Source organism: Stegostoma tigrinum, chromosome 17 (genome assembly GCF_030684315.1).
Source record: "Stegostoma tigrinum isolate sSteTig4 chromosome 17, sSteTig4.hap1, whole genome shotgun sequence".
Lineage (NCBI taxonomy): Eukaryota > Metazoa > Chordata > Chondrichthyes > Orectolobiformes > Stegostomatidae > Stegostoma > Stegostoma tigrinum.
In genome coordinates, this window is record NC_081370.1 from 28,311,730 (window position 1) to 28,329,872 (window position 18,143).

The 18,143-nt window shown below is 41.8% G+C and overlaps 1 protein-coding gene and 1 long non-coding RNA gene across 4 annotated transcripts in view; one reads left to right on the forward strand and one right to left on the reverse strand.

Annotated features, from left to right (window-relative positions):
- dennd2b (DENN domain containing 2B) overlaps window positions 1–18,143 on the forward strand; it is a 403,328-nt gene that overhangs the window by 46,326 nt on the left and 338,859 nt on the right. The window lies entirely within an intron of this gene.
- Window positions 1–18,143, reverse strand: part of LOC125459159 (uncharacterized) — a 66,972-nt gene that overhangs the window by 2,428 nt on the left and 46,401 nt on the right. Inside the window, exon 3 of the long non-coding RNA XR_007248973.1 lies at window positions 16,711–16,752. This is a non-coding gene — a long non-coding RNA (uncharacterized LOC125459159). The remainder of the gene's footprint in view (window positions 1–16,710; window positions 16,753–18,143) is intronic.

An 18,143-nucleotide genomic window follows, 5' to 3' on the forward strand; every position in this document is an offset into this window, starting at 1 on the left:
TGGGCAGTTTGCCGCGAATGATGATCTGAGGTTTGGTGGTTGTGTCTCCCATCACACCTGTCGTACACTCCTCAGACAACTCTTGCACCAGCTCTACAGCAGACACCACAACTTTGAAATGGAGATAATCCATATAGTCAGCTTATGCTTAGGATACAGTGGACCAGCTACGATAGACTGCCAAGCAGATGAGACAATGGAACTACACCACCTACATGCACACCACAAAGAAACTGGAGAAACTTGGCATCACCACCAGGAGTAACTATGCCTCCCCTGGTACCACACAGGGAAATCCATCGTCAACCTGTCTGACCATACCGTTCAACCAGATGGAATTGAAAATCTCAGCTGAGGGCTCAATTTCTGCTCCTGTAGCAAAATGGATCCCATTGGTCTCACCCACATTCATCAGGCGAATGAGACTACAGGAATTCTTCCACAAACCCCAAGATGTTAGCAGCGAACCCAATGAGACAACCAATGAACTGGAACAGTCAACAGAGGTCCACAGTGCAGCAACCAAAGAAGAAAGTCAAACTGGACTGCTGCAGAAGCTTGCTCTCCTAGGTTCCACATGTCTACTCAAGCCGTCAGGAGGCAATATGTTGATGCCAGATTCATCAGCTGTGCTCACAAGATGGTGCAGAATGTCACTCAAGCACAATGCATCATCATCCATGCTCTCAAGACCAATTGCAACATTGTCATCAAATCAGCAGACAAAGGAGGCGTCACTGTCATTCAGAATAGAATGGACTACTACAAAGAAGCATACCGACAACTGAACAACCAGGAACACTACGGACAACTACCTGCTGATCTGACCAAAAGATCACTCCCATCAACTCGGCTAGATCAAAACCTGTGATTCAGACTTTCAGCGTACCCGATGCATTCTCATCCTGCACACTTCTTGCATAGGAGACTTCTACTGCCTTCTGGAAATATGATGAGATGTTCAGGTGTGTTGGCTTTGTGTATCAGGGAATTGGTCCTGTGTGGAGAACTTCTCTCCGGCTACATCAAGGGCATCTTGAAACCCATCGTACAAGGAACCCCCAGCTTCTGTCACAACACTACAAACCTCTTACAGAAACTAAGCACCACGGACTAGCCGAAGCCGGAACATAACTCTCCAATGGATGTTTCAGGACTCTACATCAGTAACCCCTACAACGATGGCATCTCTGCAACTGTTTTAGTACTCAACACCAATAATTGCCAATTTCCAGGTACCATCCTACAGCACATCTGCTCATCCCTCTACCATAGTGTTCTTCACCTTTTGACATCCAGCTGTACATCTAGGCGCATGGAACAGCTCAAGTTTGCACCTCAATATGCCATCATTTTCATGCATAAGACTGAGCAAGAGTTTTTTTGCTGCACGGGACTTCCAACCAATGCTATACAACAGATACATCAATAACATTTTCTTCCTTAGAACTCATGGCAAGGAATCACTGATATGACTACACAACAATATCAACACGTTTCATCTCCCCATCAGACTTACCATGGACTACTCTTTAGAATCAGTCTCATTCTTGGTCACATACGTGTCCTTCAGGGATGGACACCACAATAACTCAGGTTACTGCTAGTCCATGGATAAACTCAATGCTGCACTTCTCCTAGCTTCTACCCTAAACATGTTAGAGAAGCCAACCCCCAAGGACAAGCCCTGCATATGCATAGGATCTTCTCAGGCAAGAAGGAAGGCAATGGACATCTAAAAATGCAGAAAGATGCCCTCCTAAAAACAGGATACAATGTTCAACTCATTGAATGCCAGTTCCAACATGCCACAGCAAAAAAATATTGCAATGACCTCCATAGAAGACAGACACTGGACACGACCAATAGAGTATATTTGTCATCCAGTACTCCCCAGAGTAGAGAAACTGCACCATGTTCTCTGCAGCCTTTAACATGTCATCAGTGATGATGAACATCTTGCTAAGATCATCCTTACACCTCCAAAACAACCGCCAAAACTTAAACAGACCATTGGTCACAGCAAACTGCCCAGTCTTCAGGACAACACCAAACACAACATCACTCAACCCTACTCCAGCAATCTCTGCAAGACGTACCAGATCATCAACATGAATACTAACATCACATGGGAACTCTACTCACCATGTACACAGTAGATACTTAAGTGATTCAGCCAATGTTGTCTACCACATACGCTGCAGGCAAGGATGCCCTGGGGCATGGTATATTGATGAGACCACACAGATGCTACGACAACAGATGAATGAACACTGTGCAACACTTGCCAGACAGAAATGTTCCCTCCCAGTGACAAAACACTTGCGTGATCAAGGACATTCAGCCTCTGACCTTTTGGGTGAGCATTCTCCAAGGTGACCTTCGAGATACACAATGCAGAATTACTGAGCAGAAACTGATAACCAAGTCCTGTTAGCCTCTTCCTTACTGAAATAAAATATCTTTTTGAGCCATTAACTATTTTCTTAAATGTCTGTCCTTGTTCCTCAACTGCCTTGATGCTAAACTCCCTCTTCCCAGTCCATATTCAGCCAGCTGTGCCCTCATTCCTTTGTAACTACTCTTAGTTTGAGCAGGAGGAACTTGAATCAGAAACAAGTATGCTAAGCTTAAATGAATGCTACATTCTAACAGATTATTGTCACTGTTTCCTCAGGGATCTTTTAGTCTGATAGCATTTATTAAATCTGCCTCATTACATTTTACCAAATCTGAAATAACCTGATTGCTGGTTGGATCCATACTATGTTCTAGAAAACCACACTGAATATACTCCATTAACTCCTCCTCATGGTTTCCTCTGCCAATCTGACTATCCCAATCCACATGAAGATTAAAATCATAAGATGAATGTGCTGCATTTACCTTTGTTAATGCTCTCGTTATCTCCCAATTCATTTTCTATCCTGACGTATTGCTACTGTTAGGGGGCCTATCGACTAGTTCTATTAGTATCTTCTTTCCCATTTTATAACTTACTTCCAGCCATATGGATTCTATGTCTTCCAATCCAAGAGTATTTGTTGAAATCACACAAATTGCAAGTTGCACCAACAATGCTACTCCACCACCCTTTCCCCCTGCCTGTTCTTTCGAAAAGTCATATACATCTGAATATTTTGTTGCCAGCTTTGATCGTCTTCTAATGTTGTGTCCATAATGGCTACAAGATCATATACTTGTATTTGTGCCATTATTCATTTAACTGGTTCTAAATACTGTGCACAATCAAGCAAACAGCCATTAAGTTTTCTTTTTACCTTCATTCCCCCACCACCCGCACCCCCCGACCCTATTTACTGCTGTTTTTCAGTTTTGTATACTCCCACTCTGGGCATCATTATTCAAACAACTGCTCTGTAATGCTGCCATATCATCATGTTTTGTAAGCCTACATTTCCTGTCTCCCAGATTCTCACTCCCCTAATTTGTTTTAAAGCCCTCTCTAAGCCCTAGTCATTTGATTCATCGGGATTCTAGCCCCAGCACATTTCAAGTGAAGCCTATGCCACCAGAGCAGTTGCCTTCTATACAAGGATAGGTGCCTGTGCCCAACAAAATGAAACCCATTCTACCCACATAGACCTTTATGCCATGCATTTAGCTACTTGACTTGATTTACCTTAAGCCAGTTATCCCTAGCTAAGGTATGGACATGGAGTGAACTCCGATATCGAGCAGGGCAGGGAAATCCCTACGTTGAGTTAAGAATACATTAGACGGGGGACCCTCGTGTATTTCTAGATGACTGAATTAAGATTGGCCAAATGAGCACCCTCAATAATACTCCAATGATTAAAAATAAAAACGGAAATGGGAGCAGGAGTAGGTGATTTGGCCCCTCAAACCTGCTTATCCACTCAAAACAATCATGGCTGATCTGACTGTTGCCTTAATTCCACTTTCCTGCCTGATCCCCACACCTCTCCACTTTCTTGTAGATAAAACTTAGCAGTGACTGTTCCAGGACCAAATATCTATCACCCTCTGAGGCAGAGAGTTCCAAAGAGCAACAACCCTCTTTTTATCTCTATCTTATTTGGTAAACCCCTCACTGTGTCCCTTTTTCTAGATTTCCCCATGAAGGGACACCTCTTCTCAGCATCTTCTCTATCAGGCCCCTTCAAAGGCTTGCAGGTTTAGTGTCATTGGTTTAGGATGGGAAATTTCAGCTTTGGTTGCATACTCCTTGTTATATAGTAACCTCATTGGACGTTTATAATGAAGATTGATAGCATTTCAAGGCAAGCCTAATTCTATCTCCAAAATCATATCCTCCATACCAAAAGAAGATATTGCAAAGATACTGGTGTCTGTGGGATCATACATATCAAAGATCAATGCTTGTGGTAACAGTATTCAGAAGATATCTGGTTTTCAATGAGCACACTATTAACCAAAGACATATAGAGGCGCGTACAGGATATTAAAGAATGTATCCCACGTTAAAACATCATATGATGCTCACAAAATTTGGAGACTGCACTACTGCCTTTTCTAAACAACCATGTTTAAGATATTTTGATAGATGTTAAACATTATTCTGTTAAGTCAACTCCATTTGCTTTACTTTCCTGGCACAAATTTTGGCCAGATTAGCCTTTCATGTAGATCGCCAATACTGCAATATATACTTGAACAGGGAACCATTATCTAAATAACCCAAAATGATTCGACTCATGGCTTCTGACAGTGATATCTGCTTCAGTGTTCCTAGCCCAGAGCTACATATCGTCGAGTACTTAGTGAGAGTTGGCCTTAAATTTAAAGGCAGAGTGAAGCTAAGAGTGAGTTAGCTGAAACAGTCTTTGGAATTTTCAACATATCATTAACAGACGCCTGTGTGAGAGTAAGTAACAAACCGCAGAAAGCAAAGGAAACAATCGCATCAGACCAGTAATAGAGGTTTCTGTTTAAAAGTTTCTGTGTGGAAATTACCCTCAAGCAGCTGCCTATGAACAGCCCTTCACTGGCACATGACTGTTTAAAGTAGACATCAATCCACACAGTGCTAGTTGCTGAGAAGCAAGCATGATTTAAGAGCATCATTCTCGAAAAATGGCTAACTAGAAATTCTCCTTTTGGGGAAGGAATGTGCAATGATCAAGATGTTTAAAAATTGAAGAGTTTATTTTGTCGTTTTTTTTCCACTGCTTTCTTATTCCCGTTTTATGTGATTGCTATTCATTTAAGTATGGTCAACCCACTGTAAAGTTTCAATCCAAGATACAGTTTCAAAGTCTGCACAACTGCCAGTATCCGTTGCACAGATTCAGCTGGTGCCTCTGTCAGTGCCAGTATGCTAAATGAGTTGAGGAGAACTAGCATTCAGTGGGACAAAAATGGATCTCACTGTTGGGCTTCAAGTCAGAATTTGCCTGGATCCACAAAGAGTCTACATAAAAAATATTTGTAGGTTACACTGTCCAGAGACACTGAATAACTTGCCAAAAAGATATGAATTTTCCAGCGACCAACAGAGAATTGCACAAGATTTCATGTCGTAAGCTTTTACTATAACAAACACACTGAATTTAACATTGACATAATGTTGCTTTGTAAGCAACTAAAAAAACTGCAGAAGATGTACTTTCCCAGCAAACTAATTAATCCAGCTGAAACTCAATAACACATTGAAAAGTTATTATTTTCACAGCAGCTATGCAGCCCTGTGGATTAAATCTATATCTCTCCTGGTATTTTAGTAGGCTGTCATCTTCCCATCGCATTGGATGAATCTCCCAGTAGCCTTCTGAAAGTCCCACACTCAATATCTTCAGTTTCATTGCCCATGGTCTTTAATCTCTACAAATCCTGTCTCTTCAAACAATTGATCCATTTTCACAAATATTTTGCTCAGAAGCGAACATTACAAATAAAAACACCCCCCCCCCCCTCCTCCACCATCTTGGCACAGCATAGCAGTTTCTAGTCTCCTCTCCAAGTCTTTCTATCTGGTTGAGTCTTAGACCATGCACTCATGCAAACATGAGGAGCAAGAATGGGCTAAGTGGCTCCTCAAGCCTGTTCTGCCATTTGATACAATAATGGCTGAACTGATTCTGGTCTCTACTCCATCTGTGTCCAACAAAACCAGGTGCTCTTCTTCTCCATTAAGGAATGAAACCCGGTACTTGGTTTTCTATGGATTTTGTTCTGGTCCTTCACACCCATGACAACCACATCACCTGGACCTGTCTATGGGCAGAGTTTAGGCGGCTTACCATCCTCCTTTTTCAGGACAGTTTGTTATAACATGAAGTTATAGTAAACATTTTAAAGCATAGCTGGCTATTATAACATCTGTAGGGGAAAAAAAATTATATGGTTATTGTTGGGGTCTGAGGGTTTGACCTATAGTGAGAGGGTGAATAGGCAAGGACGTTTTACCCTGGAATATCGGAAGCTGAGGGGTGACCTTTATAGAGGTTTCTAAAATCATGAGGGTCTTAAGGTGAATAGGCAAGGTCTTTTTTTCCCAAGTAGGGGTGTCCAAAACTAGAAGGCATAGGTTCAAGGCGAGAGGAGAAAGATTTAAAAGGGAAGCCTTTTCATGCAGAGGGTAGTGTGTGTATGGAATGAACTGCCAGAGGAAGTGTGGAGGCTGGTAAAATTACAGCATTTAAAAGGCATCTGGATGGGTAAATGTTTAGGAAAGATTTAGAGGGATAGAGGTCAAATGCTGGCAAATGGGACAAGATTAATTTAGGATATCTGGTCAGTGTAGATGAGTTGGACCAAAGGGTCTGTTTCCGAGCTATACAAACTTGACTCTGACTCTCTTACATTCACATGATTCCCTTTAAACATGACCATAGCAGAGATTGTTTGTTTGTTTTTTTTAAATTCCACCACCAAAGTGAAATCCGGCAAGCATTCTAGCAGCTAAATTTGCCCCTAAGAGGTGAATGGGATCAAAGGTTATGGGGAGAAAACAGGATCAGGCTATTGAGTTGGACAATCAGCCAAGATTGTGAACAATTGCAGAGCAGGCTGAAAAGGCTGACGAGCTTCCTCCTGCCTCCCATCTTCTATATTTCTATGTCAATAGCATTCTTTCCCTTTTTGCCACATTCTGTAATTTTGCATTGGCAGCGCTATAATGGTTAACCATTGACAACCAATTGCACATGACAACTAAAATGTGAAGTACAGTTTGTGTGTGTTCTTAGAGTCCTCACTGTTTGCATATGAGAATTTATTTTGTTACTGGTCATTTCAATCCACACATTCTCTCTTGATATTTTGCATGTATGGTGTTGCCGTGCATGAGTTAAGTTTTTATTATAGTTTTGCATCCTTCACGTTCTTTTCTAAAAAATCCTAATTGTGCACAATCTGGATGCTGAGATAGTATCTGCAGTGGGCATGAATGTTTCACAACTTGTTTGATCAGTTTACTTTATGAACAACAACATTGCTAATTTCTGGCAAACTGCTTAGCTGTTGGGTACTGGCAGCTATAAACTGATATCCCCTGTCATTGTTCTTTTGACTGGACTTAGCAGTTTATTACAAGTCAGACATTTAACCAGAGTTTTCATTTTCTTTTGAAGTAGAATCAGAACAGTGTGGCACAAGCTCTAAGTCTTGATATTCTTCAGTCCGTGTCTGCTATTTTTAAATGTCTAAGTTTGTGAAGAATATCTCAAACGGTCAAACATCCAAATCACCCTACGTAACAGTTTAATACACTTCATGTTTAAAATCCAAGATCAGTTCTATTCTGGAGTTTATTATCCTGATTTAACCCTTTCACAGGAGACTCCGTTTCAAGACTGAACGTCATATTTGGAAAAAAAAAGACCATCTTCTGTGAAGTAAAAACCTCCATTTCCTTTTGCGAACACTTCGAGAAATTAGTCAAAACATTTTGCTCTTTTTGGTTTGTAGATTATCTTAATTATTTTGTGGCTTTCATCTTAATCCTCAATTCAAGTTTTGTCCATGTATTTTCAAGCAAGAATGATTGTTTCTTCATTCTGAAATCTGAATTTACATTAGAAAGCATGAATCCTTTGTAACTCTGTTGTGTCATTATTGGGCAAGCCACTCTGCTCCAAAGCAGTTCTTTCCTTTGTTTCATCATTAGCTTTTAAGTAATATTGCCACCTGCTTTGTCACACTTTACTCACATTTTGCCTGCATTTTATGTTTCGACAGCTGTAAGCCACCTCTGACTGATGTTTGAAATCTGATGCTCCACACTCCTTTTTAACAAGAGCAATTTGATTTTCTGACTCTCCACACTTGTGAGAATAATTTTCTATGCAGTGTTAAAGAAAGTCATGAATTCTTGTTTGTCACCCAATTTTTGTGGTATGATTTCAGTTTTTACAGCCTTGATGTGTTTTTTTTCCTCTGGAACCACTGGAAACTGGAATATTTTATCTCCAGCTAAATACTTACTTCAAAAAAAATTCACATCATTAATAACAAATTGGGTACGAACCCCACAATTGCAGGGCCAGAAACTAAATCATGTTTTAGTTAAATGTATACAAAGGAACAGGTAAATAACTCCTGTGAATACTCCAGATCAAAACATTTTCTGAAGGGAAATTCCCATAATCTGGCAACATCAGCAACCACACAGAATCAGTGTCTCCAACAATAATAATTTGCTCTAAAAACAAAATAAAAAGCTGGAAAACACTACAGGTCAGACGTATTTCTGGACAGAAAAAGATATTTTAGGTCGAAGACCTTTTGTTCAACTTGAAATGTTAACTCTGTTTTCTTTCCACAAATGCTGCCTGATCTGCTTAATTTTTAACAAGTCTTTTGCTTTTATTTCAGGCGTTTAGCATCTGCAGTATTTTGCTTTTGTGACCATTTGCTTGCCTGCCTCATCAAACTTAAATGAGGATACCATTTTTTAAACAGAAGTCTTCCATAACTTAGATAATAAAATGTGAAGCTGGATGAACACAGCAGGCCAAGCAGCATCTCAGGAGCACAAAAGCTGACGTTTCGGGCCTGGACCCTTCATCAGAGAGGGGGATGGGGAGAGGGAACTGGAATAAATAGGGAGAGAGGGGGAGGCGGACCGAAGATGGAGAGTAAAGAAGATAGGTGGAGAGAGTATAGGCGGGGAGGTAGGGAGGGGATAGGTCAGTCCAGGGAAGACGGACAGGTCAAGGAGGTGGGATGAGGTTAGTAGGTAGATGGGGGTGCGGCTTGGGGTGGGAGGAAGGGATGGGTGAGAGGAAGAACTGGTTAGGGAGGCAGAGACAGGTTGGACTGGTTTTGGGATGCAGTGGGTGGGGGGGAAGAGCTGGGCTGGTTGTGTGGTGCAGTGGGGGGAGGGGACGAACTGGGCTGGTTTAGGGATGCAGTGGGGGAAGGGGAGATTTTGAAACTGGTGAAGTCCACATTGACACCATTAGGCTGCAGGGTTCCCAGGCGGAATATGAGTTGCTGTTCCTGCAACCTTCGGGTGGCATCATTGTGGCAGTGCAGGAGGCCCATGATGGACATGTCATCTAGAGAATGGGAGGGGGAGTGGAAATGGTTTGCGACTGGGAGGTGCAGTTGTTTGTTGCGAACTGAGCGGAGGTGTTCTGCAAAGCGGTCTCCAAGCCTCCGCTTGGTTTCCCCAATGTAGAGGAAGCCGCACCGGGTACAGTGGATGCAGTATACCACATTGGCAGATGTGCAGGTGAACCTCTGCTTAATGTGGAATGTCATCTTGGGGCCTGGGATAGGGGTGAGGGAGGAGGTGTGGGGGCAAGTGTGGCATTTCCTGCGGTTGCAGGGGAAGGTGCCAGGTGTGGTGGGGTTGGAGGGCAGTGTGGAGCGAACAAGGGAGTCACGGAGAGAGTGGTCTCTCCGGAAAGCAGACAGGGGTGGGGATGGAAAAATGTCTTGGGTGGTGGGGTCGGATTGTAAATGGCGGAAGTGTCGGAGGATGATGCGTTGTATCCGGAGGTTGGTAGGGTGGTGTGTGAGAACGAGGGGGATCCTCTTAGGGCGGTTGTGGCGGGGGCGGGGTGTGAGGGATGTCTTGCGGGAAATACGGGAGACGCGGTCAAGGGCATTCTCGATCACTGGGGGGAAAGTTGCAGTCCTTGAAGAACTTGGACATCTGGGATGTGCGGGAGTGGAATGTCTTATCGTGGGAGCAGATGCGGCGGAGGCGGAGGAATTGGGAATAGGGGATGGAATTTTTGCAGGAGGGTGGGTGGGAGGAGGTGTATTCTAGGTAGCTGTGGGAGTCGGTGGGCTTGAAATGGACATCAGTTACAAGCTGGTTGCCTGAGATGGAGACTGAGAGGTCCAGGAATGTGAGGGATGTGCTGGAGATGGCCCAGGTGAACTGAAGATTGGGGTGGAAGGTGTTGGTGAAGTGGATGAACTGTTCAAGCTCCTCTGGGGAGCAAAAGGCAGCGCCGATACAGTCATCAATGTACCGGAGGAAGAGGTGGGGTTTGGGGCCTGTGTAGGTGCGGAAGAGGGACTGTTCCACGTAACCTACAAAGAGGCAGGCATAGCTGGGGCCCATGTGGGTGCCCACAGCCACCCCCTTAGTCTGTAGGAAGTGGGAGGAGTCAAAAGAGAAGTTGTTGAGGACGAGTTCAGCTAGGTGGATGAGAGTGTCGGTGGAGGGGGACTGGTCGGGTCTGCGGGACAGGAAGAAGCGGAGGGCCTTGAGGCCATCTGCATGCGGAATGCAGGTGTATAGGGACTGGACGTCCATGGTGAATATGAGGTGTTGGGGGCCAGGGAATTGGAAGTCCTGGAGGAGGTGGAGGGTGTGGGTGGTGTCACGGACGTAGGTGGGGAGTTCCTGGACCAAAGGGGAGAAAATGGAGTCCAGATAGGTGGAGATGAGTTCGGTGGGGCAGGAGCAGGCTGAGACGATGGGTCGACCAGGGCAGGCAGGTTTGTGGATTTTGGGAAGGAGATAGAAACGGGCCGTGCGGGGTTGGGGAACAATGAGGTTGGAGTGAACCCTGCAGCCTAATGGTATCAATGTGGACTTCACCAGTTTCAAAATCTCCCCTTCCCCTACTGCATCCCTAAACCAGCCCAGTTCGTCCCCTCCCCACACTGCACCACATAACCAGCCCAGCTCTTCCCCCCCCCCCCCCCCCACCCACTGCATCCCAAAACCAGTCCAATCTGTCTCTGCCTCCCTAACCGGTTCTTCCTCTCACCCATCCCTTCCTCCCACCCCAAGCCGCACCCCCATCTACCTACTAACCTCATCCCACCTCCTTGACCTGTCCGTCTTCCCTGGACTGACCTATCCCCTTCCTACCTCCCCACCTATACTCTCTCCACCTATCTTCTTTACTCTCCATCTTCGGTCCGCCTCCCCCTCTCTCCCTATTTATTCCAGTTCCCTCTCCCCATCCCCCTCTCTGATGAAGGGTCCAGGCCCGAAACGTCAGCTTTTGTGCTCCTGAGATGCTGCTTGGCCTGCTGTGTTCATCCAGCCTCACATTTTATTATCTTGGAATTCTCCAGCATCTGCAGTTCCCATTATCTCTTCCATAACATACTCCATTCTGTCCACTGTCACAGTGATTACCAGAGAATCAGTAGGTTTGTCAATCTTACATTGGACAATGCCTCAGTTTTGGTTTTTAAATCCAGCACTCTACCATCACATCCCTATTTTTAATGAACATAAGTAACATTCTGGTGCCCTTGGAACAAAGAATTAGTTTTCACACTGTCTTTCTTTTCTGAGGGGAGTCTGTTTGCTCCCCACACTATTTATTCAGGTTGACAAAACCTCTTTTTCCTATTTGTGAGCTCACAAACAATAGTCTGCTCACTTGCTTGTGACAACACATAATCATTAGCCTTTGTACAGTCTGTTTTAGAAATGTTATTGTCTTCCAGGTGGGACCTTATTCCCAAAGGGATACACCATATTTAAATTGTTCCATTAGCATCCCACCTCTAGGGTTTTCACGGTTTTGTTGAACCAGCATAGACCTATACTTTCACTCATATCATCATTTTTTCTTTCAAATTCCATAAGTTCAATTCTGATCCTTCCTTAAATTTTAACCTGTAAGCCTTCAGCACTGACTTTATAGGCAAGGACAATAGCAATTTTCATTGTACTGTCATCACAACACTGTATGCATGGAAGAAGTGAGAGTACTTCCAGAGATTTCCCCAACTACACACCCTGTAAAAGAATGATCCAACCTTCTCTTGGTCATTGCTGCTTTGTAAAAATTTTCTCAAATGTCACAATTCATTTCAACTCTTACATTAAATTTCGACTCAAAACAAATATTCCTTCATGAGTCAAAACTAGGAATTAAATCTTATTCATTGTCAAGTTTTCCTGCTACTACTTATTCACATCATCAAAGCCTTTCTGTGACAAGTAGAAATTTCCTCACCTTCTTTATTCTTTTGAAATTTGAGATTTTTCTTTATTTCAAATCTTTCTAACTTTTCTCTTTTTCTTTGGATTTCAAGAATTTTTCCTTGTTCTTTGCCGCTATTTCAAGCTTTCACATTATGTTTCTTTCCTGAATTTTTGCATTTCAACGATTTCCCATTTTAGCCCTGTTTTCTAGTCTATCCCTATTTCTTTGCCTTTACACCTACGAAATAGCTCGTTAGCTTTTGTAATTACAAAATGGGACTTACCTCTCTAGAAAAGCCTGAGCAATATAAGACACCATACTGAATTTTCAATGAATGCAATAAAATTAAATATGTTTGTTTTCAATTTTGGAAAATTCTAGCCTACTTGTTGACAACTTTTGGACTGAAATACCCTGAGAGCTCATAATTGATTATGAATCCTGTACAGACTGTTAACTTAAAAAGAAATACGTTTTTCAATGATCAACAAAAGAAATCATGTGATTCTGTATTTGAGACTCTTACTGTAACAAATACACTAAACCCTACACATTCTTAACATTACTTTGTAGACAACAAATACATAGAAGTAATTTCTCCAACTAATAAAAGCAGCCAAAAGCCCAACTCACCATTTACGTATTATGGAACATACTGAGCTGATAGGTAGCCTTGTTTTAAAAAAAATGTTTCAACACATCTCTAGCCTGCCAGTGTCCTTCACTTAATGCCCTAGGTTTCACTGAACTGACTTACCCCAGTAACTCCTCAATTGTTAAATTTTTACGAGTCCCATAACTTCAAATTCTGAATCTATTCTCACCAGCATTTTGTTTGTTAGTTAACACAAAATATTCTTTCCCTTTGCTTAGCACAGCAGCACTTCCTAGTCTCTTCTTCAGATCGCATGGTTTAATAAGTAGAATTTCTGCCCAGCTTAGCTGTTGTGTAATGCTGTGAAACTTGGCAGTTAAACTTCAATGGGTATTGTCGTGGGCTTTTGTCTCCATGGAAGGGCCCAGGTGATCTTGCGCCTTGAACACAGTTTAGGATGATCAGTATCTCCCTTTAGTTTTTAGCTTAGGGGAAACATTTTAAAATATATATATTTTGGTGTCAAATTTGTAATAAGGTTTTAAAATATGGGGAAATCATCCGTCTTAAGGGATATTACTTTGTCAACCTCTTCCAGTCATAGGTGGAAACTTGATTATCTTTTTAGCTAAAGGCCCTAAGGTCCATTCATAATTCCCCTTGTATGTGCTTTCTTGATTCAAATCATGTGCCTCTGTAATAACACAAACTCCAATAGGGTCAATGGTGGTGAACATGGCAAGCAGACTCCCAGTGTAAATACTGAGATTACATTTTAAGGAATGTAATTCTTGTAATATTTTGTTACCTAGTATTCCTGACCATTGATTTGTGATTTGATTATATCTGAATTAAACACTACTTTTGCAAAGCCTTTTGCTAATACACTAACCTGGAAACACTACTTTGAACACTACTTAATGAAATAACAGGAGAATTAAACCAGTTTGGAGTTGATTTGATACATGCTAAGACTCTGCAATATTTCATTTGTATATTCAACAGCGACTAATTTATCTTTTTTAATCCATAACTGAGAATTTTTTAAAAAGTTGACAAAGTAATCATCACAGGGATCGATTGTAAGAACACCTTTTAAAAATGACTAAAATTGTAACACCAAAGTGACAACAGAAGGACTGAAGGTGTAAAAGAATCTGGTGGTGTTCTTCCAATGTATTCTGATTGGGGGGTCTAATAAAATTCTAGGCAACATAATGGAATGAGAGTATTGGCAAACTAAGTAGAATGTGAGAAATGCTCTGTAGATGGTTATATATCCCTCCCATCACTGAGATCGTCTGAGGATTTACACTCAATTTGGTGTCAAACAGAAAATTTGAGATGTTGAACTAAAGTGTTAAAACGCTGAGGAGCAGGAAGTGAACTGGAATTAACTGAGATTTTGACGGGAACCAAATTATTTCCCTCAATCAGCCTGTTATTTCAGCATAACAGCATCTGAGGGAGTCTATCATTGCTTCACTCATTGCGCCATCAGAGTGATTTTTTTTGTTTCAATGATTCATGTGTTGTATTATAATGGTTCTCATGAATATTTGTCAGTGATTAATTAAGTTATCTGCACAACAGTAGATCAACTGATTGGCATGATTAAATTAATTACCAGAACTAGAATGTTTCATTAATCATCATTAAATGCATTGGGAACATATTTGTGGAGTTGAATGGACCACTTATACCAATCCTTTTCAACAGTACCCTATTTCCTGACTAATGATGACTGAACATTTTATTTTAAATGTTGGGAGCATTTGAGCTCTGAGTTTTGTGTCCAAACTGAATCCTGTTAAACCAGTGCTGCCTCATTCGTAAAGCCAAAGAGTTTCATTTGGATTCACTTCTTAGAATTTAGGTCAGGTACTTCCTTAAAAGAAGTTTCTGTCAGTTTAGTGTTTCAATCTTATGATTGCCAAGGCACCATCTTGTGGAGGTGATTGGGGTCTTGGGTGTTCATTGAAAAGCCAATAAGATAGCCTACCAACTCTTTGCAAGGAAGTCTACCTTATCTTGTGCCACTCTGGAACTTAACAGGCCAGTGGGATCCTGCTTGCCTGGGTCTGTTGGTTAGTCAGAGGCATGCAGTGCTTCTGTATTCAGCAGTGCCACCAACAACGCAGTGTCTCCTGCCAGTCCTATACTCACCCAAGGTCTTGGGTTGAGGAGGAAACCAGGCACGTGAGTGACAGCAGGAAAAGGATGGGGCTCATAGGGGAGGGGAAGAAGTGTTGGCAGCAAGGGCAAAGTGGTAACTCTAAGAAGTCCCCCTCATCTTCCCCAAGCCGCACCCGTCGATCAGATAATGAGTGCCTTTGGATGACAGAGCCCCTTTGTTGCCTCCAAACAAAGTTGCAGAGTTTGGCCCTTGTATTTTACACATGAGCCACCCCTTCCCTATGCATGCCCATCCGCCATTGTGAGTAACAGTGGGAACCGGAAATTGCCCTTATCTCAGCATTAGTTGCTCACTTAAGGGTTCAAATTCATGATGGGGCAGGAAGACCACAGGCCTTTCTGCACAGACCTCATGAGTAGAGGTGGGAAAATGAGCTTGCCCCCAGTTGCCACCTTCCTGCCCATTAAATGTCCTCACCACAAAACTCACCATGTTGGGGATTATAAGATGTTACCAAGTTTAGTTTCAGCCAGTGTTTCTGTGTCACGTGTTGATTAGACATTGAAAGCTTGACCTTTTTCTCCCTGTGCTTTCGTGGAATGTAGGCATTGCTGGCAAGTCCAGCATTTGTTGCTCATCCATAATTACTCAAACTGAGTTGCTTCCTAGGACTTCTCAGAGGGCAGGTAAGAGTGAACCACATTGCTGTGGCTATGGAGTCACAGGTAAGAACGGCTGATTTCCATCCCTAAATGACATTGGTGAACCAATTTTACACCAATACGTGATCATTTTGCTGTCAACATGACAGACAGCAGCTATTTCATATTCCAGGTTTATTACTGGAATTTGAAATAACCACCAGGTGCCCTGAAGGAATTTGAATTCCTGTCTCCAAAGCATTAGGCTGGACGTCTGTATCACTAATCCAGTGACATTGTCACTATGTTGCCATCTCCTCATGTTATAAAGTAAAATAACAATTTTCTAAACATTACTTTTAACCTGCTTTCAAGAACTAAGTTAAATTATTAACATTATTTTGGTTCCTTAAGTAACACAAAATCTCAGTCTTGCATTCCAAAAAGATTACCCTGCCTTTAAATTCCTCTGCATCATGTGCCATTTCCTGGCTTGGTGTCATCTATCAGGCTTTGGTGGATAACCTGCCCTGGCATGTGCATAAGAAAGCACGCAGTGCACAATACTGAGAAATTTGGCTCCCTCTATCTAAACAAAACCTGTCTAATGGTGGGCACAACTTGAGGAAACACAAACATCATTCAAATGTTACAATGTTGTATTGTAGTGATGGGGCTTTTGTGGTGCACTGGTAGTATCCTAACCTCTGAGCCAGGAAGCCAGTGTTCAGGTGCCACCTGCTATGTAAACAGGTTGTTTAGAAAATAACCATAACACAGTGGGTATTCTTGTGGTACAGTATTAGTATCCCTGTCTCTGGCTTAGATGGCCTGGGTTCCAGACCCACCTGATCCGAAGGTACGGACAATGATAAGTTGAAACTGAAACCAACTAAATTTCTTTTTAAAACAAGTAACCTCAGCAATTAAAGCTAGAACACATTTGAAAAGTTACAAATAATGATTAAAGTAACTTACCTGTAAACTGAATTCTCATCCTCAAGAATAGAAGATAAGTTACTGTATGAACAAACATATATGATTAAGGATTATGGAAGTTTATTTTAAACATAAATGCTAACCTAGAAAATCAACCAAGCACCACAAAAAAGCTGTCAATTCAAGAATTATCTGAATTATTAGCTACTCATCCACAAACAGTTTTATACAAGGTTTGTAATGTAAATTGCAGATATACCTTTCACTTGCATTTGAGAAAGAAAACTATAAACAGACTAAAGTCTGAAAATACAAACATTGAAGACAACAAAATTCCTGAAGTATGATGTTTGCAATGGGTTTTGTCATGTTTCCCAAGGATTTTGAAAATTTACTTTAAAAATCATATTCTATTAACTTTATACTTCAGAATTGATATTAATTCAGACCAAAATCTCAATGATATTTGGAACTTCAACAGATAAATCAAATACTTGCTTTCTCATATGTAGGTAGACACTCCCAAGTTCAGTTTACCAATACAATGCTCTCTATCTATCCCTCCACATTTTCAGTTATCCCTTTCAATCCTTGGAGTTTGTGTGAGCATTGTTCTCTTTCCTCCGATCAACAACTGATCTTGATATTCTTTGCCCATTTGTAAATGAATTCAATCTGGTAATTTTCTTTCCCTCTCCCAAGGGTAAACTTATTTTGAATGCTCTCAAATTAGTTTTCCTCTGCCTTCAATCAATCTGACACCATTTCTGCATCAATTCTCCGTTTGAACTAACCTGATCTGACATCCTCCATCTCCCTCATATACTGGGGTGCTTCTGCTATGAATTCAAGTTTCTTCCCCACACCTATATGACTTCAGTTAAAACCGGCATTCTCACCCCCCAACCCTGAAAACAATTTGTCCAGCTGCTGCCTTCTCTCTGTCTCTCATTGCTCTCACCCCCATTCCCTTTTTTTAACTCTTCATTCTCCCTTCCCTTTTATTCTTCATTGTTAATGCTCCTTTTCACTGCTTTCCATTTTACCTATCGCACCCATCCTCACTGCAAGCCATCTGATTTGGATATTGCTGCTAATGGAAGTAATTCCAGCTGCTGTAGGCAGGAATTCCAGGCATATAAGAAAAAAATCCAAACTATGACATGAAGCAGCTGCATCACTTCCATTTATATTAGGACTTGTAGGAGTGGGGCTATGGGTGAAGGATTGGTTCGCTCTGATTTTGGTGAGGAAAAAGCTGACACGTAGACTAAGCTCCCAGAAATGCTGAGTGTCAGAGTGAAATTCTGATAGTTGAGTTGACTATAGAGGATGTTGGACAGTATACAGTTTGTCAGTATTTCTTGTGAGCAGGCCAGAAAGTGAGTGAAATGGATGGGAAAAACCCAATATGAAAAGAAAATGCTGTTATTCAATCACAGAATATAAGCATCCTAAAAAAAGAAGTCACA